Source organism: Octopus bimaculoides, chromosome 11 (assembly GCF_046866305.1).
Source record: "Octopus bimaculoides isolate indiv1 chromosome 11, ASM4686630v1, whole genome shotgun sequence".
In the NCBI taxonomy this organism is placed as follows: Eukaryota; Metazoa; Mollusca; class Cephalopoda; order Octopoda; family Octopodidae; genus Octopus; species Octopus bimaculoides.
The window spans coordinates 31,444,517-31,452,016 of record NC_142938.1 but is presented as its reverse complement, the minus strand read 5'-3'; positions in this window follow the sequence as shown (position 1 = coordinate 31,452,016).

Here is a 7,500-nt window from a genome sequence, read left to right as displayed (position 1 = left end):
GCTGCCCTCAGCTCCCATCAGAATCTTAAGACAGCTCCGGACCTGGCACATGCGTTCCTGAGCGTGTCTCTAGAAAGATTTTTGAACACCTACTTGATCTTGCCCGCCAGCTCAGCCTTGGTGTTGCTGACAAAGCAGTTGTGGTCTTTCTCAATCGCACCTCACTCAGTAACCCATGGGATAATAATCGGGGCAATTAGCAGGCCAAGAATTGGCACAAGTGAACTCGTAGAAATTCCCCGACAATTTAATTCTGACTATTTCCGGAAGTATGGCAAGAAGCCGAACCCTGCTGTCACACATGTCCTTCCGGCAGCAAGCCTTTCCAGTCAAGGAGTCGCCGTTGTCTACAATGGCTTTACATAGCTGTCTGATTGAGACTAAGGCTCTGATCAAAGATGCTAGGCTGCATGACGTCACCCTTACGGGAAACACACGCGAAGACCATCAATTTCCTGCTGGTCACAGGTTCGTAATCACCGTTGCATGTGCATGTCACAACTTACAGCCTTTACTGCGTCCAGAGAGCATTGATGTCGGCATTTTGATACGCGGTACGAATCATCCATCTCAGCTAACTTCTCAACTACAACTTTGATCTTTATGCCGATGACCGTTCACCAATACATGTTCGTGAAAAGAGGAGACATAAAGATCGTCGAATTTGCCCCGAAACCCTTTCTCTCTCTCTCTCTCTCTCTCTCTCTCTCTCTCTCTCTCTCTCTCTCTCTCTCCTCTGTCTGTCGCTGTCTGTCTCTGTCTGTCTGTCTGTCTGTCTGTCTCTCTCTCTCTCTTTCTCTCTCTTTCTCTCTCTCTCTCTCTCTCTCTCTCTCTCTCTCTCTCTCTATATATATATATATATATATATATATATATATATACATACATATATATTGAAACCTTTACACAGATTCTTTATAGCACCTCAAAATCTTTCACCATATTGCCGCCGTTCCTTGGTCGTGTATTATCAACATACTTATCTTACCACAAGTTTTACAGCGACAAAGATATGGAACTTATAAGAAATGCTAACACCTCTTGTGAACACTGTGTAGCTGTTGTACGGTGTTGACAAATTTTGTTCTGCATTTTCAGATAGCTTTGATGATCCCCTTCCAAGCCCTTCTGTCACGTGTTCAAGATAATCTTTGTAGGAGTTGAAAATTTTGAGAGTGGTATCACCTGGATTAGAGGTTTCAAACATCTGGTTTGAAAGTATCTACTCCCGCTATTATTCTATATAGCGAGTAACACCATCCTTCCCACCAATGTCCGGGCGACTGAGATGAGTTATGTTACACAGGTATTTTGCTCACTCACGTAAAAGTTTACCGTCTTATGTCTATACAGTACATTTTAATGACATAAAAGTGGATTATGCTACATTGAAATAACTGTACTTAAAAGGCAAAGATGTCTTACAGTAAAAATCTGACAGATTTATGTGACCCCGACTGACACCAGTCTTGATATAAGCCAGTTAACGCCCTCAGCCGACTTAGTAAAAGAAAAAAGAAAAAAAAAGAAAGGAAGAAAAAAGGTGTTAAAGAAGTTGAAAAGGTATTAGATAAAAGTGGTTAGGGCGGAAGTTATAAAGAATTGAACTTTAGAAACTGTAATTTCTTATTACATAACCATATCACGGATTGGAGTCGTCATTGAAAATACAGTAGTTTCACGACTGAACTTTTAGTTAGATCACTATGTGCGGCCAAAGCTACATAGCTGAACTGGAAATATTTCTGTTTTACGGATCCTAGTTTGAGCATTTCCTTTCATCATACACGCGTGCGCGCACGCGTGCATACAGAGGTCTTCGTCTTTTCTCTTTTTCATTTGATATGATTTGACAGGGATTTTCATAGAATTAAGCGGCTTCGTAAAAGGGAAGAAGAGAGAGTAAGAAAGAGGGAGAGGGAACATTGGGAAGAGAGATTGAGATAGATACATAGAGATAGATAGATAAATAGATAGATAGATAGATAGATAGATAGATAGATAGATAGATAGATAGAGAGGGAAGGAGGGAGGGAGAGAGACAGAGTTCAGACATTAAAATACGAGGGTTGGTCTGAAAAGTTCATTGGCTGACTGTGAAGGTGTGGTGCTAGAGCTGTGAAATCTTGCATGCATTAATTTCAGCTCCCCTTATTTATAATTGCATTGTTTCTTTTCAGGTAAACTAACATCTGACCGCTCAAAGAAGGCTTCAAAAGTAACTAGTAGCGACTTCTCTTGAAAATGGACAAAATTTGGCATCGCAGTGTTAATTCCTCTTTGATAAAGACTTTCATTCAAGCATGTAGTTTGACAAACATATGGAAACGCTCACGCTGGTCCCCTAACATTATCTGCTTTTGTTAGGAAAGAGGAAATCTTAATATAGAGGGAGTCTCTGCTTCATACAATTCTATTACAACTGACCGACGCTACAGCTCACCTTATAGGCCAATGACTACATAGTAATACATCGCAAGGGCATCAAAGTACTGGAGACGGTGAAAGAACGCGCAATAGTACCACATCGGAGCAATGGACACCTAGTCGTAATTGGAATATCCATTTAAGAGATGGAAAACTCCAAAGTCTATTTACCCCTCCCCTCACTGTCTTGTGAGTTGTGTTGGTTGCTGAACATTTTCTAACGATAGTCCCAGTTCAACACTTGTTTCCGACTTAAGGCACAATACTAGCAATGTTTTGGTAATGGCAGTTAGTGGGGGAGGGGGAAGGAGGTATGTTGATTCTAGGGACTGTATTACTTGACTTTACTTTATTGATCCTGACATGATAAAATGCGATACTGAAACTCAAATTGTACAGAACTGGAAAAAATATCTCAAAGCTTTAATCCGACCCTCTACCGAATCAGTCAGTTTATTGTCTACGATGGTAATAATTCTTTGTAATCAAGGAAAGAGGCCAAATTAACCGCCACCACCACCACCACTACCACCACCATACTACTACTACTACTACTACTACTACTACTACTACTACTACTACTACTATGTTTAGTTATAAACATCCTTGAACAAGTTTTCATGTTGGGCATTTTCTTCTCGTACCTCCTTAGTACCAGCCACCCTTAGCACCGCCTGCATCAAGTTTACCGTCACAAATTAACTCCCATTAACAGCACCGCAAATCACCAATCCCGAACACTTCTCCATGCATACTACCTGCATACTCATGCCCATTGTACATCATCCCTTGTGTATAACCATACAAGTATATGTGTGCGCGCGTGCATGTGCATGAATGCACATATGCATCTGCTCCCCGTATGCATGCGCACAGAAAATATAAAGCTTTGCTAATCGAAATCGAAAAGATGTAGCATCTCAAGATGGTTACAATACCAGTGATTGTAGGAACACTTGGAATGATCAAAAAAAAAAAAAAGAACTGAAAATTATTTGAAAATGATCTCTGGTTTACCATCCAAACAGGAAGTGGAAAAGATTTTCTTAACTGGTACGTCACATGTATTGAGAATAGCATTGTCACTGTGAATTCACTACTTCTACTACTACTACTACTACTACTACTACTACTACTAATAATAATAATAATAATATTAATAAAATGTGGCACCTCAAGGCGACTACCGTACCAGTGATTGTAGGATCTCTAGGAATGATAAAAAAAAGGTACTGAAACCTATTTGAAAATGATACCAGGCTTACCATCCCTACAGGAAGTGCAAAAAATCGTGATAACTGGAACGAGTCATCTACTGAGAAGAGCATTATCGCTGTGAAAGCAACATCCGTTCATGAATTTATTTATTTATTAATTTTTTTCTAAAATACATATTTTACCTGTGAATTTGCGTGTGTAAACTGGAAATGCATACAATGAGCTTCTCTGCCATAGGTGTACGGAAAACATTCGTCGGGAAATGGAAGAAAATTTGAAGAAAGAAGGAAAAAAAACATAAAAAGGATAATAATAATAATAATAATAATAATAATAATAATAATAATAATAATAATAATAATGACTATGGTAGTGATGACGACGACGACGATGGTAATGAGGATGATGATGATGATGATGATGAGGATGATGATGATGATGATGATGATGATGATGATGATGATGGTGATTTCACTGATGTTGACGATAGCAATATTGTTGGTGATTATGGTGAGGCGATAGTGGTAAAGTTGTTGTTGACCGTGGTGGTGGCTATCATAAATTGGTCTGTTAATGTTAGTGTTGTAGAGGTTATCGGTGATATGGAAAGAAAAGTTAGAATGGTAAACGAAGGGACATCATGGCGCCGACAGTCGTGGTTATCGATCCGGTATCTTTGACTCGTTACTGTAGAACACGTTTCCACCGATGGATGACACACAGCAAAAACGTCAACCTCTACAAGAATAACAGCCGCAGCAGCAACCACCACCACCACCACCACCACCACCACTACTACTACTACTACTACTACTACTACTACTACTACTACTACTACTACTACCACTACTACTACTACTACTACTACTACTACTACAAAGATAGTGATATTAATACAGGATCCAGACAAAGCTTCATATAGTATTTCGTATGTAGAAAGTTTTCATTGTGTTCATATGGGTATTGGTATATATACATGATATAGTATATATATATATATATATATATATATGTACACATACACGCAAATATGTGTGTGTGTGAGAGAGGGTGTGTACGTTCATAGGTACATAGAGTGTACATATACTTAAGTATATCCGCACACCCTCTCACTTTCAAATGCTCATATTTATGTAAATTGTACAACGTTGCTGCCATAATATTTCTTGCTCTGTGTCTTCGGGTGACGCCACGATCGAAGTGATAGATACAAGCAATGAATATATGTAAATGATGATAGTAATAGCAAGGATAACAACGAACATTAGTACTGATAATAGTAATAACAATAATGTCGTTGATGATAATACTAACAATAACCACTACTACTACAACTAAAGATAATAAATGACATCACTATTAATAGTGATGTGCATTATACGGACGCCCAGCGTATATATATATATATATATATATATATATATATATATATATATATATATATATATACATTTAAAAAAAATAAATGAATAGAAATGGCTTTTCTGATAATTTCCCACTTTAATAATTATAATTAGATGTTTATGTAAACTTATAAAGAAAAGAGTACTAAAATAAGAATATATATATATATATATATAGGAAAATGAAAACAAGCCAGAATGCTGAACTGGAAGCATAATTTAATAAAGATTTGTTCTAACCGGTTTTCATTGCGATGAAGCAAATTATCAAGAAGAAGGAGAATGAAAATGTTTTTTTACAAAGAAGTACAAAAAAGTACAAAATGACGAAAATAATATATAAAACAATAATATATAAAAAAATAAATATACCCATACATTATATTGTCTTTGAGCTTTTGTAGTTCAATAGTAGTTCATGTATAAATTGGTAGGAAAAATAAGGATGCATGAGAGTTGAGAGTTTTGTTAGGTTTAAAAAAAGGGTTAAAAGTTTGTGTTAAGCAGGAAATGTGGTGTCAAAACAGGAAGTGTGTGTAAGGGGAGACAAGTGTTTTTAGTTAGAGTTATGAACTCTTTTTTTCCCAACAGGAAGTTTATGTCTGTTCATAGAGAAATAAGGTCACTGAGGTGTGTGTGTGTTAAGAAATGGTTGGAATTTCTCTATGAAAAGATTCTCCTTGTTGATTCTTTCTTGTGTGGAGAATCTGTCTTTACATTGATAGAAAGGGAATATAATGAATTTAGGGTTTTTGTTTCTGGCGCAAGAGTCTATGTGGCCACTGAGTGGAATTTGGCGGTATTGAGGGAGGTTTATTTGTTCCTTATGGACAGCTAAAAACACAAAAGTCCTGAAACAGGCAGCACTTCAGAGCATGAGAACTATTCTGTGCAAAAGGAGACCAAGATGGCTTGTGCATGTGAAGTGGATGGATGACAACGGAATTCCAAAGCAGTTGTTATATGGTGAGTTGGCTCAGGGTAGCAGATTCAGAGGAGGACCAAAGCCGAGATTCAAGTATACGTGTAAGAGGAGCCTGACCGAGTGCCACATCAATGCAAAGAGTTGAGAAAAGTTAGCTGAAGACAGAAGAGTATGGAAAATTTCAGTGAACAAAGGAGTCAAACAACTCAAGGTAAAATGCCAAAGAAAGAAAGATAGCTCACTGCAGCCCTGTAGCACCTTCCTTGCTTGCAGATTTTGCAGCAGAACTTGCTCATCAAATATAGGAAGCCACGAGAGAAGCTGCAGGAAGAAGACTACGAGTACATAATTAAGACATTCTCCGCCGCTTACACTGTCTGTTAAGACGTAAAGAGCTATATACATTAACAAATGTTAAATTGTGTCGAAAACATCACAGGGGAATGCTCAATACATATTGTAGTGTATATGGCTTATTGAAACTGATCTTTTATCTTACGTTACAAATATATATAGATATATGTACACACACACACACACACACCACACACACACACACACACACACACACACACACGCACAAACACATTGGCGCAGGCGTGGCTGTATGGTGAGAAGCTTGCTTCCGCGCATGCGTCACCCAGAGTGCATTTGGTTTGTCAGTTGTGTCGGACGTTGGTGTTTGTTGCTGCTTTGAGAATAGAGACAATGTACTCAGATTTTAGCGGGTCTGAGTTGTCTTCAGCAGAGGAAGAGCTGGTAAGGGCAGTCATAGAGATGGACGGAGTGTTGGAAAAGACAAAGAGTTTTGCTGGGGTTACGGAGATGAAGCGAAGGGAGTTGGACTTGGCCGGTCTGAAGGAATATGAGAAGATGGTACAGAAGGTGGGAGGGGAAGTGAAACTGTCTCCCCGCAAAGGAGTTATGGAGCGAATGGAAAGAAGAACGATCACCTATAAGGTGTTCTTGCTAAAAGGGAGAAAGGCCAAGCAGGTGGAAGCTGAAATGGACAAAGCACTAAGAGAAAAGTCGAAAGAAATAATATACATGACGAAAGGAAGAAAATATGGCACAATGGCCGTACAATTTAGAACAGTAGAGGAGGCGAGGAGGTTAGCGAGTGTGGCGGTGAAAATAGAGGAGGTAGTGCTTCTGCACACATACCTTGGAAGAAAGACTTCCAAGGTGAGGGTAGAAGCAATTGTTGGAAGCGAGGAGGAGGTAGCTGTCCTCCAAGCCACAGAAACAGAAGAAGGAGGGTGGAAAGGAAGGACACAAGAACTAATCATTCAAGCGGAGGCGGGTCATCTCGAGAACTTGGCAGAGACGTGCTGAGGGAGTGGGTAGAGGACAGAGTACCACGTTGTTTTAAATGTGTGGCCACAATGGCCACATTAGAGCATACTTCCCCCTATAGAGGACAAGGGCTCAATATGCAGTCGTGGAGACGGAAGAGAAAAGAGAGGAAGAAAAGATAGACGGAGGAAAGGAGAAAAAGAGGAAGACAGGAAAGTTTCAGGGAGCAGA